Source organism: Pan troglodytes, chromosome 1, assembly GCF_028858775.2.
Source record: "Pan troglodytes isolate AG18354 chromosome 1, NHGRI_mPanTro3-v2.0_pri, whole genome shotgun sequence".
Taxonomy (NCBI): domain Eukaryota; kingdom Metazoa; phylum Chordata; class Mammalia; order Primates; family Hominidae; genus Pan; species Pan troglodytes.
The window spans coordinates 130,368,882-130,390,318 of record NC_072398.2 but is presented as its reverse complement, the minus strand read 5'-3'; positions in this window follow the sequence as shown (position 1 = coordinate 130,390,318).

The following is a 21,437-nucleotide window of genomic DNA, read 5'->3' as shown; positions in this document are numbered from 1 at the left end:
TCAGCAAATATTCAACAAACAAGCACTTACTATGTGCCCAGTACACTTTTTGGTGCTGGAGATAAAAACAATACACAAGACTGAAACATTTCCTACTCTTATGAAGTTTATATTCTAATAGAGGTGTCAATAAAACAAGTGAACCCATGAAAAAGATAATTGCAAGATGCTATATGATATCCTATGTACAATAGGATGTAGAATATTCTACATAGGATGGCATATACTTACCACTATGGTAGAGAGAGGAGTGGATGGTGGGATGGGGAATATTAGCATAAATCATATATTAAGGGAAGGCATCTGAGTGATGATAAACTGGGAGCCAAATATGACATTTGAGGTGGCACAAGCTTGTGAAGAGCTTAGAAGAAATATATACTAAGCAGAGGAGACAGCAAGTATTATACAACCTTGAAGTAGGCCTGAGTTTGATGTCTTCAAGGAATTTAAGGCGAGTGTGAGAGGGGCTTAGAGAACATGGGGTGAGATATAGGAGAGAAGTTGGGGAGTTGGGTGGGCTCCAGATCTTATAAAGTTTTGGGGTCCACAGTGAGCAGGTTGGATCCGATTCTAACTGGGTTGGAAGATTATTAGAAACTGTTAAGCATGTGAGCATGTGAGCAGCATAATCTGACTTTTTGTTTGTTTGTTTGTTTTGAGATGGAGTCTCGCTCTGTCACCCATGCTGGAGTGCAGTGGCATGATGTCGGCTCACGGCAACCTCTGCCTCCCGGGTTCAAGTGATTCTCCTGCCTTAGCCTCCCCAGTAGCTGGGATTACAGGCACGTGCCACCACGCCCAACTAATTTTTGTATTTTTAGTAGAGATGGGGTTTCACAACGTTGACCAAGGTGTTCTTGATCTCTTGACCATGTGATCCGCCCACCTCAGCCTCCCAAAGTGCTGGGATTACAGGTGTGAGCCACCACTCCCATCCCCGGCCAATCTGATTTCTTTTAAGGAATAATTTCCTACAGTGTGCAGCTATTATTAATTTTTAAATCTTTTTTCAATTGTGAAATATAGCACACACAGGAAAAAATGTATAAAACACATATGAAGAGTTTATCAAATAACCATAAAGCGAAGATCATGCCTTTCCCATCTAATCAAGAAATAGAACACTGTCAACTCCCAGAAGCACTCCTAGTTTGTGTTCCTTCTGGGGCACGACAGCTTCTTCCCACAAGAGTAACCACCATCCTAACATTGAGAGTATTCAATTACCTGATTTTTTAATAGTACTGCTTAACAATGCATCCCCACACAATATAGTTTACTGTTGTCTCTTATTAAATTTTGTGTAAATATCATTTGATGTCTGCATTAAGACAGTCAATAGAAACTTCCTCATAGAATTTATCTTTCCCAATAAAAAATGAGAAAAAGCATTTTAAATTTAGCATATTTTCTGCTTACAACAATCAAATAAGAGTATACCCTACTGAAATACATTTCAAAAAAATGACAACCAAGAGAAAGAAAGAAAATTCTAGAGCAAAATACAAAAGCACAGCAGTTTCTAACCTCACTTCCACCCCCAGAAACCTTTCAGTGAGTAGAAAAAGTTCTCGGAATACTTACTAACACATCCAAATATGTAGAGACATAAACTGAGTGGGTATCTTTATCTTTTTCCTTTTTGGATTGAGAAATAGTGAAACTATCTGCTGGGGATAAATAAGTGAAATGGGGAAATGAACACTAGGAAACTGTCTTAACTTGTTCAGGTTGCTATAACAAAATACCATAAGCTGGGTAGGTTAGAAACAACAGAAATTTATTCCTCACAGTTTTGAAGGTTGGTAAGTCCAAGATCAAGGAACTAGCAGATTGTCTGGTGAGGGCTCACTTTCAGGTTCATAGACGGTGCCTTCTCCCTGTATTCTCACGTGGTAGAAGAATCAAGGGTCTCTCTGGGTTCTCTTTATAAAGTCAACTAATCCCATTCATAAGGGCTCAGCCCTTAGGATTTACTCACCTCCCTAAGGGCTCATCTGCTAATACTATCACCCTGGGGGTTAAGATTTTAACATATGAATTTTGAGGGGATACAAACATTCAGACCATAGCAGCAACTAACAGCTTCATGAGGAATTCCCTAGTCCCAGAGGATGAGTGTGAACAGATGTAAGCCAATTGTGTCAATTCCTTTCCCTTAACCAGTGATATGTTTAAGCATAAACATTTGATATCACTGACCAGTAAGATGCAAAGGAGGAAATTTAAGAAGGAATTCATAGAAGAGTCAAGAGCCATAGAGGATGGAGAGATATCCTAGGGATTCGTAAAGCAGAAAGCCCCTACTGTTCTTATGGTGGAGGAATGAAGTGAGGGAGTGACATCATCAGAGCCTGGAAGTCAAGGCCAACTGGCAGAAACTGGAACATGGAGGCCTGGTCCACTGGGAGGCTGGAGAGGGAGCCACTACTGAGGCTCACTCAAGAAGCTTTTTGGAGCAAAGAAGGAAGGGGAAAATGCCCTGGATTCTCTCTTTTTCCTGCCCTCCAATCTGTGCCAATGCCTCTGGGCTGGAATCTGCCTGCCAGGGGCCCCTGGAAAGTACAGCCTGCATCAATCAGCCTCAATGTGCTACAAAACAAAGCAGGGGAAAAGTAAGAACTGAATTTGAAGGTGAAGACATAGAGACTTGGCATAAAGAGGATGAAAAAAAGAAAGAAATCAAGGATGACTCCCACATTTTTGGCTTGTGAATGTGAGGAAGTGCCACTTCTGCGATGGGGAACATTGAAGAAGTAGCAGTTGGGGAACCAAACTCAGGATCCTTGTTTTGTATGTGTCAAGTTTGAGTGAAGCTATCAAATGAGTACAACTACACCAGAAGATTCCCTTGGAGCAGAGAGAAAGGGGATGACAGAAGAGAAAGAGAGAGAAGCAGGAGAGAGGGAAAGAAGAGAAGGAGACAGCTCGAGAACTTTATGTGTCCTAGAGGCAGGATGGCCTAAATCCTGATTGCTAGCAGTGCTACAGGGAAGGTGGCAAGCCTCCATGAAGGAAAATGGGTGCATATTTCGCTTAACACAATATTTTATTTTCTAGAAATGAGGCATGGAATTAAGAGAGACCGGAAGGGACCATGCTGTAAAGGATGGTGAATAATGTCCTCAGCCATCACTGTAGTGGACAAATGACCAGGCACCTTTTCTCACACACTCTATAGACACGATAGCACCCAACAAACCTGAGATTATGGATTTGAGATTATGGGATTTGGAGAGAAGGGACACAGAAAAGATTAAGGCTAAATTGCCTGCCACCTCAACTGTATGGAGATTCAGAGACAAAAGTTTTGTTGCTTCAGGTTTCATCTCCTTCCACCATAAGACAATTTGTGGGATATAAAATCCCCCACAATGCAATTTCCAGAGATTTATTTAGTTTGGCTTAACCCATTGGTGGATCTTTAACAAGATTGTCCAAAGGGGCTCTGGTTCTCCGAGTGTAATTCCCTTTGAAATCTCCCCATAGTGGGAAATTCAGAAAGAAACAGTTCTTCCTGGTTGTCCAGTCTAACTCAATGAACCAAACACACATGCAGGCACAAACACCTCCAAAACACATGTATTCCTAGAAATCATGTAACGTAGTTCCATGTATTAAAGACGAAACAATTTTCCTACATGCAACAGAATCCATTAAGACCCCTGCCTGTGAAACAAACAGCCTCTTACAGCAAAGCAAATGTGTGAGTCATATCCACCTGCACCTCATTTTGTTTACCCTCTGGTTTCTAGGTAGTGCCCCAGGAAAAATCTGAAAAAGAAGTGGTGTTCATTTCAAATCCATTTGCATTAAATCCATCTATTAAAGAACTTACAGAAACTCTGAAGTTTACCAGTTTCGAGGACTTTAGGCCAAGTAACATTTCTAGACAGAGCATATTCATATCCTTTTCTGTGAGTTGAAGGGAGAGAATATGCATGAGTGAGCCCTGTACATTCAGCACCCCCAGGTGCAGCTTAAGGAGAAAAATTCTGTTCTTCCACTTTATTGCGTATAATCATAATTTCTCTAGCTCTCAAAGGGTTCAATGGAAAATAATAATAATAAATTAAACACCATTGGGGGTTCAATCCTCTGACTGGAAAGCTATAGAATTTTAGAAAGCGAAGGATTACAAAATCTCACAATCTAGCTTCCCGGGACCTGTAATGTAGGCATTCTGACTCCCCAGTCCTCTACTATTTTACTTTTAGTATAAAATTTGTTTTCAACAATGGTAGCTTTGGTAATCCATATTACATAGTAAGGTCTGATATGAATTTTTATTAGACAAAAAAAGAAACTAACCATGTCTTTCATCTTTTTCACTATATAAAATAGAACTCTTAAAAATGCACAATCTGGCTGGGCACAGTGGCTCACGCCTGTAATCCCAGCACTCTGGGAGGCGGAGGCAGGCTGATCACTTGAGGTCAGGAGTTCAAGACCATCCTGGCCAACATGATGAAACCCCGTCTCTACTAAAAAAATATAAAAATTAGCCAGGCGTATTGGCATATGCCTGTAATCCCAGCGACTGGAGATGCTGAGGCAGGAGAATTGCTTTAACCAGGGAGGCGGAGGTTGCAGTGAGCAGAAATCGTGCCACTGCACTCCAGCCTGGGTGACAGAGAGAGACTCCATCTGAAAAAAAAAGAAAAAGAAAAAAATCACAATCTCATCTTCCAATTTTGCTTAACAAGGAGCTCAAGCTGTTATTATGTGCGTATATGTGTTGTCACATTAAAACGCTGATGAGTCAGCCCAGTATGGGGGCATGTTTTTATATGCTGAACTGATTAAATGACCTCCAAATCATGCTTGCTACGTAAAACTGTGAGTGCAGGAATCAAGAACCATTAACATAAAATAAACCATAATAGCTGTTAGGATTGTGATAATGCCTTGTTCCTAAATATTCTGGCTATGTGTGCAGAGAATATAATAAGCTATCTAATTTTAAGGTTTAATGAGGCAAACTGTTGATTCTGAACTGGCTACAGCAGAATGAGTCAACCCATATGTTCTTTGTCACTGGAATATGAGCTTATAAACAGACTTGTCTACAAGGGAGAAAACTCACAGATGACTGATAAATGAATTTTGGCAGTGGCTTATGATCATAATTGGCAATAACTGGGGAAAATATTGACAATGGTGAATTTTGAACTCTTGGAAACAGCAACTCTGAGTCTATCTCACACTCCAACTGTGGTTGAACAGCACCGAAAGCCTGGACTGGATAGATTTTAAATTGTGCCTTTATGGATGGGAAAAGGATGATAAATGGAAGCAAAATTTTCTAGGAATATGTCCAAAGTAAATGACTGTTGATATGTGTGGTTGTCTTAGTCTGGCTGTATATTTCTGGTACAAGTGGAGATTGTGTGTGTGAGTGTTGATGTTGATGAATATTCATGCACCAGGGAAGGAAAGTATTCTGTTAACCTGGAGCTATAAAACTTATCCATCAAAATCCTACATGATGACTGTGCCATCTGTCTTGATTTGCTCTGAATCAGGATGCCTTACACAATGCGGAGGGCCTTCTCAGTGGGCTGTGGGTGACAGGAAGACAAACAGCAGTGGCAGCTCAGAACTTAAATTCCTAAGTCATCAGCGCCAGCACAGAGCTCATTCTACAATTGTTCTGGAGACAAGTGGGAGATGACAGGATGCCCAAAATAGCAAGCCTGCTTACCTAAGTATTTGTCTCAAAATCCTGCTGGAGAACCACCTGCTTTGTTTCAATGGAACTCTTGCGAACGTTGTTATCAGAAGCACAAGTTATTGTGATGGGACCACTGTGTCTGTCTCTTATGATTGAGCTATCATTTTAGACTGGCAATTTGTATACTTACCCACTAAAGGTGGGGGGAAAAAACCTTTCTCCTTTTATCCAGCAAACACTTTTGAGAATTTTCTATGTGCCGAGAACTATACAAGTCACAGGAATTACAAAGATGCATAAGATATTATAGGTCCTGCTCCTAATTTAGTAGAAAAGAGACATAAGAACAGATCAGTTATAACACAATTAAGTTCATGCTATAAATGGGAACAAGTGCTTTGCTGATCCCATAAAAAGACTGATGAACTTTGCCTGGGGCAGCTGGGAAAGGCTTTGTGGAAGAGCTGACATTTGAATTAGGTTTGAAGAATAAGTAAGAGTTTTCTAGATGGAGTAGTCAAGGGAATTGTAGATGATGGATATCTTTATGGCACTGATTGTGGTGATAGTTTTACAGTGTATACTTATCTTTAAACTCATCAAGTTGTATACACTAAATACATACAGATTTTTGTAAGTCAATCATTCCTCAATAAAGTGTTTTTTAAAAAAAAAAGTCAAAGGGAAGGCATTCTGGCCATGTTTCAAATCACATAGACCTGAAAACTCAGGAAATACTCTTCAAAGAGAGAGGCATTCGTGATTAACCAGCCAAAGGCGAAGTGGGGGAATGAAAGGGTTTCGGAATGAAGTGTTGGGAAAGGAGGATCAAGAAGAAAGCTGGGATTGAATCGCAAGGTGTCTTGTATGTCAGGCTATAATACTTGATTATTTTCCCTATTTGGGTAGCAGGGAGCCAACAAACATTTATAAGGATGAAAGAAACATGGTTAGATTTATGTTTGAAGATGCAAATTCAGACTGCTATGCAAAAATGAAGCAAGTGGGGAGATGCTGATGGATGTGATAGAAAGGGGGGAAATACTGATAGAAACTGTGAGGGCTGAAATTAAGCAAATGGTGATAAGAATAGAGAAACCACTAAACTTCAATAGTTGGTACAGGTAGTTGCAGAACTGTATACTTGTAGGAAGAGATACATTTGAGAAACACACTATTGAAAACTCAGAAATGCTGAGAACAAAAAAAAAAAAAGGAAAACATTTTACCTATGTCAAGAATGCATTCTTCTGCCTTTATAGTTCCAGCATCTCTTGAGTCTATATTCTAAATTAATAATGACTGAGCCCCAGTTGCTTGTTTACATTTTATGGGCCTAATTAAATTAGGAAAAATAATCACCTGCAAGCAAAGATGTGATACACTTCCTGTACGATCAAAAAATACTCTCAGGTTACTACTTTCTCAGTCTCAGGTACAAGTTAAGTAAATGAGACGAAAAGTACTAAAGATGCTGGATTAAGAGAGAATCAAGAATAGATGCAAGAACAACTGAGATCCAGTGCACAGGAGGAGAGATGACGGTAACTGGCCCTTCCCTTAGTTGATGTGTAATAATTGCTTGTTAAATAAAGTAATGGCTACCCATACCACTGACAAGATGCTATGGATGGGGCCTGGCTCAGTGGCTCATGCCTGTAATTTCAGCACTTTGCGAGGCCAAGGCAGGTGGATCACCCAAAGTCAGGAGTTCGAGACCATCCTGGCCAACATGGTGAAACCTGGTCTCTACTAAAAATACGAAAATTAGCTGGGCATGGTGGCGTGTGCCTGTAGTCCCAGCTACTCGGGAGGCTGAGGTAGGAGAATCACCTGGACCAGGGAGGCAGAGGTTGCAGTGAGCTGAGATTACGCCATTGCACTCCAGCCGGGGCGACAAGAGCAAAACTCTGTCTCAAAAAACAAACACAAACAAACAAAAAAACCGATGCTATGATTGGAACAGATGGAAAATGGTAACTCTCAGAGGAATAGTTTTTTACAAAAGGAACTTACTGGCTATGTTTACTTAGCTTTGCCAGAAGTTTTCTCACTTTCATATTAGGAAACGTCTACATTATTTAGTCATCTTCCCAATAGATGCTGCTGCGTTTTGAATGTGTCTCCCAAATTTCATGTGTTGGGAAGATAGTTTCCACTTTCCTATGTTGATTGGAGGTGAGGCCTTTCAGAGGTAATTAGGATTAAATAAGGTTATCAGGGTGGGGCCCCTATGATGAGACTGGTGGCTTTATAAGAAGAGGGAGAGAGACCTAAGCTGACATGCATGCCTTTGCCCATTTGCCATGTGATGCCCTCAACCATGTTATGACCAGCAAGGAAGGCCCTCACCAGATGCCAGTGCCATGCTCCTGAACATCCCAGCCTCTGGAACTGTGAGCTAAATAAACTTCTATTCTTCATAGATTACCCAGTCTCAGTTATTCTATTACAGTAACAGAAAATGGACTATGACAGATACTGAATTCCTAATGAGCAATCATTTCATAGCACCCACCACAATGATTAGCAATTGTAGACTTTGAAATTAGACCTGAGTATGAATCCTAGATCTGTCAGTAGTGTGTATCTTTAGAAAATTACTTAAACTCTCTGAGTCTCAGCTTCCTCTTCATGGACTTGCTGTAGTAAATGAATAAGTCAATGTATGTTAAGCACCTAACAAAATGCCTTACACATAAAAACCATAAATTGCCAACATCACCAATTCAGGCAGATCATAGTGCTTGTCTCACAAAATTTCAAAGATTCACTAGGGAAATGTATATGTCCATAGAATAATATATTAGAAAAATAAATGGAATTTTTTTACCCACAAGTTTGAGCTCCTGAGTATAAAGATGTCTCTTACATGATATTGTCTTTACCACTGTGCTAAATGTGACACATTGAATTGAATTTGGAAATTGCAGAAAGTTTATTCCAAGGCATCCACAGACTTTACCCCCATTATTTTTAGTCTTTTCTATGTTATCTTATGCCCAAAGCCCCACTGGGAAGCTATCTGAGAAGCATGTTGTTAGTGGCACAATTAGTGCTGACATATACCACTATTAAAGGAATCTTAATGGGAGTTTAAGCCAAGTTAAGATTGTAAAATTGGAGGTAAGATGTCCAACAATCTCTGTGGCAAGATATGCACCATTCTTAGGTATTTTACTTCTCCAGTTACATCCAACTAGTAATTTACAACTTTACTTCTCCATGAACACAAATATCAGTCAAAGATGAGTTAGAATGACCTGGAAACTCAGTGGCTTAAAGCAAAAAAGACTTACTTCTTTTTCATGCTTTATATCCATTTTGAGGCAGTGGGGTCAGAATAGGGGGACTCAATTCATCCTAGTCAATCAGGGACCAAGGCTGATGGAACAACCATTATCTTAAACTTATCAGTCACTATGCAAAGGAAAAGAGAAAGATCTGGGGGTCTCATCATGAAAAATTAAGTGTTTTAACCCAGAAGTGCACATGTTATCTTACTCATAGCTTATTGGACAGAACTTGTCACATGATCCCCTTCCTAACAATAAGGGGCCATGGAAGTGTAAGCCCATAATGTGCCCAGAAAGAGACAGAAACAGAAATATCTGGCAAAGAGCACCAATGACTACCACTAACATTGAGTCTGAAATAGGATTAATTGTCTTGGAATGATGAACAACTACGTTTGGCCATTTATGACATTCTGTCTCTTTAGGTAGTTTGCATGCATCTATACGTTTCTTACATTGATAAGTAACCAGACTTCTGAAAGACTAGAATGTAAGACAGAGAGAAACAAGGCCCACCTGAGATGAACAGACCAGTAATTATTTAGTCATGTTCTTTCAATGTGCCATTAGTAGTGACATGTTGCAGGGAGCTGACAACATCTCCCTGGAAAACAATTCTGCTATTGTTTTCCAGGGAGAAAGAAAACAAGTCTGGGAATAAAATACTGTCTGCTGTGCATTCACTGAATATGATTCATTTTAAAAATCTCTGCTTACACTAAATATTTCCATTGTCAACAACATCTGCTTATCAGTAATTTCCATAGCGTTCCATATTTCTAAATATTAAAGCTATGAATATTAAGACTGTTCTAAGATACTCAGCGAACTGCCAGCTAGCCACAGTAAAACAGACAAACAAACAAAAAAAAACACCTCCTGGTACAAGAAAATAAGAGCACAAGCAGTACTATAGAGGCAATTTGGTATTTCATGAGGAAGAGGAAGGCTATGTCTGTAACCACTCCGGAAAAGGGGGGGAATGCTGAGGTAAGGACTTTGGTGTTTGCAGCTCAATTATGTAAAGACAGATAAGCTGGTTTATATTTCTCCATTCCTTTGACATTCCAGGCTAGAAACAGGATATTTGCTATTGAAATGACTATTAGCTACAGTCACTTGAGAGATTTGTCAAATGCTGTGAAACAGCAATTTGTAAAGAGGCTTGATGGCCCTAGGAACACAGTGATTCACAATAACCACCTCAGACCAATTTCCTAGATTCTCAGTTTAGTACTAAGGAGGAGAAAGGGTCTCTGGACTAGCATGCCAGGTAGTATAAAAGTCACTGTGTCATTTCACCCAGATGCCTGTGGTTCCCTTTATGGGTTCTGGGTATCTATCTCCCAACTTCTGCATGCTTTACTCCTAAAGGCTGGCACAAGCAGTCTTCCTCAGAGAACTGCCTGTGGGCTGATAGGATCCCTCTGCCCAGCTGCCCTGAGACCAGAAACTGCCCAGAAGCTGATAGCCAAGTGCAGGAATATGAATGCTTAGCTGTTTTGCCTCAATGTGACCACATTAGTTCCAGCCCCTGAAAGATGGAAGGAGTGATAAGACCCAAAGCAAGTCCTGACAGGTTGAGGTAGTGTGGACAAGGATTACCCCAGAAGGAAGGGAAATGTCTAACAAAATGCACATTGTTACCTCCCTTTCCCAAATGACTTATACCATCTGTGTGATTCATTAAAAATAAGGAATAAAGCTGGGTCCATGTGTTTTTAGAAACAGGTATGGAGAATCAGATAACAAAATGAAGTTTTGCAGCTACCAGCGTATTCAGAAGATCAACTACCCAAAGAAATGATCCATGAAAAGGAGGAGGTTCAGAAAGGCAGAACTGGCAGGATAATCCAAGTTACACACACACACACACACACACACACACACAGAGTTACGGGAAGTCAGGGACCCCAAACGGAGGGACTGGCTGGAGCCGCAGCAGAGGAACATAGATTGTGAAGATTTCAGGGACATTTATTGCTTCCCTAATAATACTCTTATAATTTCTTACACCTGTCTTACTTTAATCTCTTAATCCTGTTATCTTCGTGAGCTGAGGATGTATGTCACCTCAGGATCACTGTGTTAACTGTACAAATTGATTGTAAAACATTTGTGTTTGAACAATATGAAATCAGTGCACCTTGAAAAAGAACAGAATAACAGCGATTTTTAGGGAATAAGGGAAGACAATCATAAGGTCTGACTGCCTGCGGGGTCAGGCAAAAAGAGCCATATTTTTCTTCTTGCAGAGAGCCTATAAACAGAAATGCAAGTAGGACAGATATTGCTAAATTCTTTTCCTAACAAGGAATATTAAGACCCTAGGAAAAGAATTGCATTCTTGCAAGGAGGTCTATAAATGGCTGCTCTAGGAGTGTCTGTCTTATGTGGTTGAGATAAGGACTGAAATATGCCCTGGTTTCCTGCAGTACCCTCAGGCTTATTAGGGTGGGGGAAAAATGCTCCCTAGTAAATTTGAGGTCAGACTGGTTCTCTGCTCTTGAACCCTGTTTTCTTTTTTTTCATTTTTTTATTTTTAGGTTTTTTTTAAATTATACTTTAAGTTTTAGGGTACATGTGCACAACATGCAGGTTTGTTACATATGTATACATGTGCCATGTTGGTGTGCTGCACCCATTAACTCGTCAATTAACATTAGGTATATCGCCTAATCCTATCCCTCCCCTCTCCCCCCACCCCACAACAGGCCCCGGTGTGTGATGTTTCCCTTCCAGTGTCCATGTGTTCTCATTGTTCAATTCCCACCTATGAGTGATAACATGCAGTGTTTGGTTTTTTGTCCTTGCGATAGTTTGCTGAGAATGATGGTTTCCAGCTTCATCCATGTCCCTACAAAGGACATGAGCTCACCCTTTTTTATGGCTGCATAGTATTCCATGGTGTATATGTGCCACATTTTCTTAATCCAGTCTATCATTGTTGGACATTTGGGTTGGTTCCAAGTCTTTGCTATTGTGAATAATGCCGCAATAAACATATGTGTGCATGTGTCTTTATAGCAGCATGATTTATAATCCTTTGGGTATATACCCAGTAATGGGATGGCTGGGTCAAATGGTATTTCTAGTTCTAGATCCCTGAGGAATCACCACACTGAATTCCACAATGGTTGAACTAGTTTACAGTCCCCCCAACAGTGTAGAAGTGTCCTATTTCTCCACATCCTCTCCAGCACCTGTTGTTTCCTGACTTTTTAATGATTGCCATTCTAACTGGTGTGAAATGGTATCTCATTGTGGTTTTGATTTGCATTTCTCTGATGGCCAGTGATGATGAGCATTTTTCATGTGTCTTTTGCCAAACAATGAGTGAACTCTCATTCACAATTGCTTCAAGAGAATAAAATACCTAGGAATACAACTTGTAAGGGATGTGAAGGACCTTTTCAAGGAGAACTACAAACCACTGCTCAATGAAATAAAAGAGGATACAAACAAATGGAAGAACATTCCATGCTCATGGGTAGGAAGAATCAATATCATGAAAATGGCTATACTGCCCAAGGTAATTTATAGATTCAATGCCATCCCCATCAAGCTACCAATGACTTTCTTCACAGAATTGGAAAAAACTACTTTAAAGTTCATATGGAACCAAAATAGAGCCTGCATTGCCAAGTCAATCCTAAGCCAAAAGAACAAAGCTGGAGGCATCATGCTAACTGACTTCAAACTACACTACAAGGCTACAGTAACCACAACAGCATGGTGCTAGTATCAAAACAGAGATACAGACCAATGGAACAGAACAGAGCCCTCAGAAATAATGCCATATATCTACAACTATCTGATCTTTGACAAACCTGACAAAAACAAGCAATGGGGAAAGGATTCCCTATTTAATAAATGGTGCTGGGAAAACTGGCTAGCCATATGTAGAAAGCTGAAACTGGATCCCTTCCTTACACCTTATACAAAAATTAATTCAAGTTGGATTAAAGACTTAAATGTTAGGCCTAAAACCATAAAAACCCTAGAAGAAAACCTAGGCAATACCATTCAGGACATAGGCATGGGCAAGGACTTCATATCTAAAACACCAAAAGCAGTGGCAACAAAAGCCAAAATTGACAAATGGGATTAATTAAACTAAAGAGCTTCTGCACAGCAAAAGAAACTACCATCAGAGTGAACAGGCAACCTACAGAATGGGAGAAAACTTTTGCAATCTACTCATCTGACAAAGGGCTAATATCCAGAATCTACAATGAACTCAAACAAATTTACAAGAAAAAACAAACAACCCCATCAACAAGTGGGCGAAGGATATGAACAGCAACTTCTCAAAAGAAGACATTTATGTAGCCGAACCCTGTTTTCTGTTGTTTAAGATGTTTATCAAGACAATACGTGCACAGCTGAACACAGACCCTTATCAGGAGCTTTTGATTTTGCCCTTTGCCTTGTGATCTTTACTGGCCTCAGAAGCATGTGATCTTTGTTCTCCTTTTTGCCCTTTGACACATGTGATCTTTATGACCTACTCCCTGTTCGTACACCCCCTCCCCTTTTGAAGTCCTTAATAAAAACCTGCTGGTTTTGTGGCTCAGGTGGGCATCATGGTCCTACCGATATGTGATGTCACCCCCAGAGGTCCAGCTGTAAAATTCCTCTGTTTGTACACTTTCTTTTTATTTCTCAGCTGGTCGACACTTATGGAAAATAGAAAGAACCTATATTGAAATATTGGGGGCGGGTTCCCCTGATAACACCCCATACAAAACACATATACATAGAACCACACAAAGAACCCAGGTTGAGAATAGGCAGGAATTAGGAGTGTGGCTAGGTAAAAGCTCTGAAATTCAGGAAGACATGTTAGTCAAGCCAACAGTATGAAATTAACCCAATGCTGAAGCTAGGCCATGCTTATGTACCTGACTGCCACAGCAGGAGCACAAACAGGACAAGTGAGAAGACTTGTCCCACAGATCTTGGACTCTACTCCTGAGGGAGCACCTCAACAAGATGTTCCACAGTCTCCCACCTTTTAACTAATGAAGATGTGAATGATCACTGAATTGCTAGAGATATGAGAGAAACTATGGAGAGCCAGGATTGTTAAGGAATTTCAGTATCTGTTGATATCTGAAACTACAATTGTGTGCCAAAAAGCATTATGGAGGAACTGATACAATATACTGTTTGTGGGTTGATTTGTATGACCATATTTTTATCTAAGTAATTTATAGTTACAGATTTCATTTATATATTTATTATTTCCAAGCAGGCACTTTAGTCCCTGAGTATTGTAAAGACCAAATTAGTCCTATATATTACTTGTGATAATGAGCTAATTCCTGTTTAAAATAATTTTATACTTGTCACAGGCCTGAATACAAAGATACCAACACATGCAGTCTTCAGACACTAGTGTTCTTTTGTGAATTGAAAGTACATATAGGAAGGGTAAATATAGTCAAGTTCAAGGTCTGTAAATTTAACATCAACAAGAGAAAGCAAATAAAAATAGAACATACAGAACGACAAAGTGAAAGAAGGAAGGAAATGTACTCAAGAAAGTAATTGCCATTGTTATAGTGATGGCCACTGAATAGAAAAATAAGAAAATCTGACCCATTATTTGTAAGATTGAAGTAATATGTAATTGTCATAAGGAAAACAACTCTAAGGAGCTTACAAATATGTATAGAAAATAAAGTTAGGCTACTTCTGCTTCTATTAATAGGTTTGGAATAAGTCGATAACTGATTTACTGAATCAATTTTTTAATGAATGGATGGGAATATATTTGTTAATAACCTAGCTTCTGTATAAGACAGAAGTGAAAAACAATATGGTTACTGATTTGTTTAGATGATATTCTGTTTTGTAACATGTTAAAAACTAGTTAAATAAGCCAAAAAAAAGTGATATATTAAATTAGATCAATACAAAGTAAACTGAGAAATAGACCAAATAGAATACAAATATGCATTCCATTATGAAGGAAATTTAGAATACAAGGAGAAAATATTGAGACAACATTTTAGGCCACCAGGTTGATTTCAAATAAATAAAATTTCAGATTTGATATCTTCTAGCCATTTGATTACAAGTGAACAATATAATTTTATTTATTTATTTATTTATTTATTTATTTATTTATTTATTTGAGACAGAGTCTCACTCTGTCTCCCAGGCTGGAGTGCAGTGGCGCGATCCTGGCTCACTGCAACCTCTGCCTCCCAGGTTCAAATGATTACCCTGCCTGAGCCTCCTAAGTAGCTGGGACTGCAGGCCTGTGCCACCACGCACAGCTGATTTTTGTGTTTTCGGTAGAGACGGGTTTCCCCATATCGGCCAGGCTGGTCTCAAACTCCTCAGATGATCCACCCACCTTGGCCTCCCAAAGTGCTGGGATTACAGACATGAGCCACTGCACTCAGCCAATATAATTTTAAATGAAGAAATCCGTATATTTTTTATTTATGCTAGGCTTTATATTTTAATATTGTTTTCATCTTATTTCATCTTACTAGCTCTTCATGACACACACTTCTGTGGATGAGATGCAAAAATTGAGCTCTCATGGGTAGAAATAAAAAGGCAATAATTGTTGAGATTTTTGTCATGACTCACATCCTGCAGTCTCAAAATGCATTTATAGGATTGTAATATTCACCTGTGAAATATACCAAACATACTGTGCATGACATCTATATTATCAAAGGGGATTTGGGACAAGATGCCACAACTCCCAACTTATACATGACACATAGACCAACTCTCCAAATTGAGAGTGTTTACTTCTCCTCTCACTTCCGATTGGATGCCACAGTATATTCTCCCTCTTAGAATCAGAACCCCACTTTTCTCTGGTGTCATAGTGTTCAAATTAAGACTTACATAAAAGATCAACAATGTCATTGTTTATGCTCAAAACTGTGGATAAAGTTCATTTTTATAATCACTTGTTGCTGTAGTGTGCAAAAATGGAGTCTGTAGTGGGATAGGTCTTGGTTCTTCTAGAAGTGGTGATAAGGTCATATGGTCCCAGTGCCACACGTTTACCTAATTCACTGAGTTCAACAGTCTCAGTATCCAAGGTAGCTGCCTGAGATCTGGGATGCAGCATAAATCTGCAGGGGCTTTAAGAGAACTGAGGAGCTAACCCACAAGCACAGCTTCATGAACACTGTGCTTTAACCAACAGGAGACACTGAGAGTGACAACAATGATCATAAATGTGTCATTACTATATTGAGACAGTGGTATGTTTTAGAAATGGCAGTAGAAATATTAATAAAGGCAAAAAGCTCCCTAATCCTATCATCCACATTTTAAATTACTGAAATCTATGAGAAAGTGATTTTGACCTATCAGTAAACTCTGTATGACAAATGCAGCTTTATGTCATATCTGTGTTCTTCATTCCTTTGTATTTCCTTATCCCTCCTCAGCTCTCACTTCCTTTCCTCTGTCCTCTTTCACACCTTGTCCTATTCTCCTCTTTTTTTTTTCCCCTTTCTCTGAAATGCAAGAGTTTTTCCCCATTTGCTTTTGAGACTGTTGCACAGTGTCTTTGTAAGTGGCAACATGTAGCAGCTGTCTGTTAGTCCCACTCAAGTCACAGCCTCATGGTGCACTCCTGGGGTTGGGGGCTTTCTTGGCGTGGTGGGTGGGTGCAGACATCAGCATCTTTCACAGAGCTTGTCTTAGTCAATTCTGAAGTGCTAATTCTCAACCCCCTCAGCCATAACATATGCCCCATCCTTACTTTTGAAGTCCAGATGGTACTTGCCAAATTATCAAGACACATTTGAACACGTGCAACTTCACAAGATGTATATTCAGCTTAAAAGAATATTCTGCTCAGCATTGCCTGCCCGTGAATTCTTACCACTGTCCTTGCCTTTTCATTTTACCTGCTTATTTTTTCTCTGCCTATTATGAGGGTGTTTTCTGTCTGTTTTCTCAATTTTACTAGTGCATTTGGATTAGCCAGTTCCACTTAGAGGTAGTATAATATAGTAGTTGACAGTATGGGTTCTGGAGCTGAAGCACCTGCATTCAAGTCCTGGTTCCATCACTCATTACTGTGTGACCTCAGGCAAGTTATGGCTGTTGGAGATTCAGTGAGTTAACATGTTTAAAGCTGTAAAGTTTTGAAAACAATGTTTGGCACACAGTAAACAAGCCCTCTGTTCATATTCAGAACTTAAGGACTGAATAAGCCTATGCCCTAGGAAAGTATTGTTCAAATGTAACTCCATGTAATCTGGATTCGATGGACAAGTCTCAGACTCCAAAACACAATACACTTGTCCCCGCTTATCAGTGGGGAATATTTTCCAAAACCCCCATTGGATGCCTGAAACCATGAATAGTACCGAATCCTATATATACTATGGTTTTTCCAATACATACATACCTATGATAAAGTTTAACTTATAAATTGGGCACAGTAAGAGAGCAACAACAATAATTAATAATCGAATAGATCAATTATAACAATATACTGTAATAACAGTTATGTGCAAGTGATCTCTCTCTCTCTCAAAATACCTGATTGTAATATACTCACTTGTTTTTGGATTTCAGTTGACTGTGGGTAACTGAAATCACAGGAAGGGAAAGCGCAGATAAGGGGGGACTACTGTATAGAAAAAGCAGAGCCTGGGGTACTGTGCAAGGACTTGGTTCTGGAGCTGGGCTTAGGTGTGAGAGGTGAGACAGGCTACTCCAAGAGTTACAGAATGTGTGACAAAGAACACTGAAAGATAGTGTGGGGCAAATCAAAGTATTTGAAACTAAACAAAAAAATCCAAGTAAAGAGTCATTCTGAAAGTGTCTGGTGGAGGGAGAGAGAATTAACCTCAGAGAATGGAAAAACAATATAAAGACAAGCAAAAAGGAAGAGCTTTGATAAAACTTTGAGGAATTACTTGAGACTTCAGCCTTACTCATTGATAAGAGGGAACCTGGCAAATACCTTGAGTTTGTTCAGACAGAATCAGAGTTCTTTGTAGCAATCCAGTTTTAATATCACTGTTAATTAACTACAAGACCATAAGCAACACAAGAAATTGTCCTATGACCCAATTTCATTATCATTAAGATCTCTTTTAAATGCAATGCAATTTGTTCATTCAACAAACCGTACATGGAGTGAAACAGTCACTGGACTGGGCACTAGGAATACCGCAGTGATGATAAACATTGCCCCTGCTTCCCCAAAGCTATGGTTTAATGCAGGGGTGTCCGATCTTTTGGCTTCCCTTGGCCATGTTGGAAGAAGAGGAATTGTCTTGGGCCACACATAAAATATGTTAACACTAACAATAGCTGATGAGCTTTAAAAAAATCACACAAAAAAATCTCATAATGGTTTTAAGAAAGTTTACAGACTTGTGTTTCACTGCATTCAAAGCTGTCTGGGCCACATGCAGCCCACGGGCCACGCTTTGGAAAAACTTGGTCTAATGGGAGAGACCATGCTTCGCATTTGAAAAACAGAGCCTATGATGGAGGAGCCACCCTAGTCCAAGGTCAAGAAAATCTCCCCGGAGGAAATGACATGTAAGCTGGGAATTGAAGGATGAGTAGTATTTAGAACAATAAAATGACTCCAGATAGAAAGAGCAGCAAATAGGCCAGGTGTGGTCACGGTTCACACCTGTAATCCCAGCACTTTGGGAAGCGGAGGTGAGTGGATCACCTGAGGTCAGGAGTTCGAGACCAACCTGGCCAACATGGTGAAACCGCATCTCTACTAAAAATATAAAAATTAGCCAGGTGTGGTGGCATGCATGTAACCTCAGCTACTTGGGAGGCTGAAGCAGGAGAATCACTTGAACCCGGGTGGTGGAGGTTGCAGTAAGCAGAGATCGCACCACTGCACTCCAGCCTGGGTGAGGGAGCGTGACTCCATCTCAATGAAAAAAGAGCAGCGAATAAAAAGACCCTGAGATGGTAGGAGCTTGGGACATTCTAAGACCGGAAAAAAAAAAAAAGCCAGCAATGAGGATGCACAGTGCGGATGCAGAGCAGTGGGAAGAAGTGAGGCTGGAAAGCAGGGGTGTTCCAAGGGGTGCCATTAGCTCCCAAGCTACACATAAACATAAATGCTTAGTAAAGGTAGACTGTTTTTGCTGCTTAAACATAGCCTTCAGAGAAGTCTCCTGGCCTCACTTTCTAGATTACTATCCCTAATAGAACTCTAGAAACAGTCCTGCCAGAGAGATGGGCAAAACTAGAGGCTGTCAAGGCTCTGAGTATTTCAGTTTTTATTCTTACAGCAATGAGCAGCCATTAAAATGTTTTAAGCAGTGATATGAAGTAATCGGGTTTTTACTTTAATATCATGTAAGCTGCCCTGTAGAGAATACATTGCAGGAGCATAAGACCCATTAGCAGTGTTGTAAGCAGTAGATGATAGTGATGTAGACAAGGTTGGTGGCTGTGGAGCCAGAGAGAAGTGGACGGATTGAACATCTTCAGGAGGTAAAAGGATAACTGATAATTAATAGGGCATCGAGGCTATGGGACATACATGATTCTTAAATATTTCTGAAGTTCCTATAAAAAAACTTCTGTTTTATAAAATTATTCGTTTATATTTATATTCATTCAACAAACACCTTTTCCATGTCCAATATATCTAAAATCTGGTTCTATCATTCCACACTGCTATTAGTTGGCTAAACTTAAAAACAACAGCGTCACTGACCAAGTTTGAGTTCAACATCAGATATATGGGTCCCCAAGGAATAATATCAAGGAGTTCCATAACTTGGGACTGGAAGAAGGAGGAAATACAAAAGCAATTTCTACCCACTTTACCAATTTGACTAGAAATTTGAACAGCAACCAGCAGTTGAATGGCCTGTACCAGATACTTTCTGCTACAGAAATATTCTAAAAATAAAATATGCCTTCTTAAAATAAAATTTTTAAAAAAGACTGGATACTTTAACTTTTGTTTTATTAATACCCAGATCTAACCAAAATGAGTTATTCATGCTGAGGAATGATTGATGACTGATTTCATTCTGGAACCATTTCCATTTTAGTGAGCAAGATTCAGCAACATTTTATTTGGTATAGACTGTCAAGCCAAAAATTAATTTTTAATAGGGAATATTAAAATAAATTTATCTAACATCTGTCTATCAAAATGGAAATTAAAACTTCTAAGTATAAACCCAGCATAACAACTTGGTCTGGAATGAGCTCCTAAAAGAGACTGTCATCACTTTCCAATTGATCCCGTTACTTCCAAGTTGATTCCAAGGGCCTGGTTGGTCTCATCAAGGAATTAAGCTGTATGTGGACCCAGCTCCTGGCAGATCTGATATCTGACAGCAGCAGTAGCAAAATTAGCTTTAGTGAATGGGATCCCACATAATCCCTTCATATCCTTTGGTGCTGTCAACATGCCTACTCCATTCATGAACCCATTGTGCTAGCACAGGAGTGGCTGATGACAGAGGCTGGATAATGTAACGGCTGAGTCATTCTGTCAAGTTGGAGGTTATTCATATGTTTCTTTTCCAGAATTTCTTATCCCTGATCTTTAAGTATTTCTCTTTCCAGCTTCTAAATATTCAGCTAAGCCATTCACCATTACCCATGAACGTCAGTATATCCTTATTTTGAGGCACTTCTTCTACACAAAGAAAAGAACACACTCCACAAACCTCTGTCCATTGTGAGGATATCTCCTTATTGCTGAATTTTAGGGCCATACCTCAGTGGAACTGCAATGCAGCAGCAGTCTTCTTTGGCTTGCACCCACACACTGAGCTACTCTATCCATCAACTAAGGGCGGCTTTTTTCCTCTTCCACCAGGTGTCATAAAGGAATCTCCACTCTTGTGGCTATACATACAAGCTAAGGATGAGAGCCCAGGCAGTGGTGTTCAGTGATATGTGAATCTGTGGCACTTGTTCATGCAGCTACTTTTGTCCTCTGGCCTACTCATGGCTGCTTCCAGATACAGCATTTCCATCTTAAATGAATACTGGTGCTAGACCCACCAAATCTTATGACTTTGTGAATCTGACAAAACTCAACTTATGATAAGCAGCTCTGGACACACGGTTACTTATTGCCTCCCAGTCAGGCCCTCTGTCTCTACCAGTGTGCCTGGTAGCATGCCTGGAGCTGTTTTCTGAATTGTTTATAATTCCTCTTGGCTGATGGCATGAACTTTCTCTAGAACCCTAGGGTTCTATATGATGATTCTCCTAGCTTCAGTGGAACAACCCACCAAAATAGGATTTTAAGGATATAATAATATTAAGGATATTTTATAGATATGTCTTTCAATCCAAAAAATGCACATAGGTGGTAAGCTTTTTTACTGGATAGGTAAATCACAGACCTCATATTTTATACTTTCACAGGAGCTGGCCACTTTATCGTTAGTATTTCAATGCCTGGATAGTATAATAAACACTGCATTTGAACTTTTTCACACTTTTTAAAGCTT